Source organism: Corvus brachyrhynchos, unplaced genomic scaffold (genome assembly GCF_000691975.1).
Source record: "Corvus brachyrhynchos isolate BGI_N302 unplaced genomic scaffold, ASM69197v1 scaffold94, whole genome shotgun sequence".
NCBI lineage: Eukaryota > Metazoa > Chordata > Aves > Passeriformes > Corvidae > Corvus > Corvus brachyrhynchos.
In genome coordinates this window covers 12,023,242-12,024,012 of record NW_008238330.1, presented here as the reverse complement: position 1 = coordinate 12,024,012, position 771 = coordinate 12,023,242, and positions in this window count along the sequence as shown.

The following is a 771-nucleotide window of genomic DNA, read 5'->3' as shown; positions in this document are numbered from 1 at the left end:
TCCTTTCCAGAAGAATCAGTTCTCTGGCCACCTGCAGGTCCCACCCTCCTCCATAGGCACTGCATTAAACCGTCCCTCCCTGGGGTCCTTCACCGCCCACCAGGAGCCTACTCTGTAATGCAAAGTGTGGGATACAACGAGATTATCTTAAATCAAGATGTTCTTTGATCTAAGATGTTACGTACTTCGTGCTGCTTTCAGCTGGTAGAGTTAACTTTCTGCACAGAGGCTTGTATGGGGCTGTGTTTTGGATTTGTGCTGACCACAGGGTTGATAGTTCAGAGATGTGTTTGTTATTGCTGAGCAGGGCTTGTGCAGAGCCAAGGCCTTTCCTGCCTTTCATACTGCCACGCTGGCAAAGAAGCTGGGGTGCATGGGCAGCTGGGAGGAGACACAGCTGGGACAGGTGACCCAGACTGACCTAAGGCATATTCCAGACCTAGTGACATCATGTTCAGTATAGAAAGTAGGGGAAGGAGAAAGGGGGGACATTCAAAGTGATGACATTTGTCTTCCCAAATCACCACGACATGTGATGGGGCCCTGGTCTCCTGGAGATGGCTGAACAGCTGCCTGCCCATGAGGAACAATGAATTAATTCCTTGCTTTTATTTGTTTGTGTGTGTGGTTTTTACTTTCCTTATTAAACTGTCTTTATCTCAACCCATGAGTTTCCCAGCTTTTACCCTTCATTCTCTCCCTGATCCTGCTGGTGGAGGAGTGAGCGAGCAGCTGCCTGGGGCTTGGTTGCTGGCTGGGGGGAGAAAGACG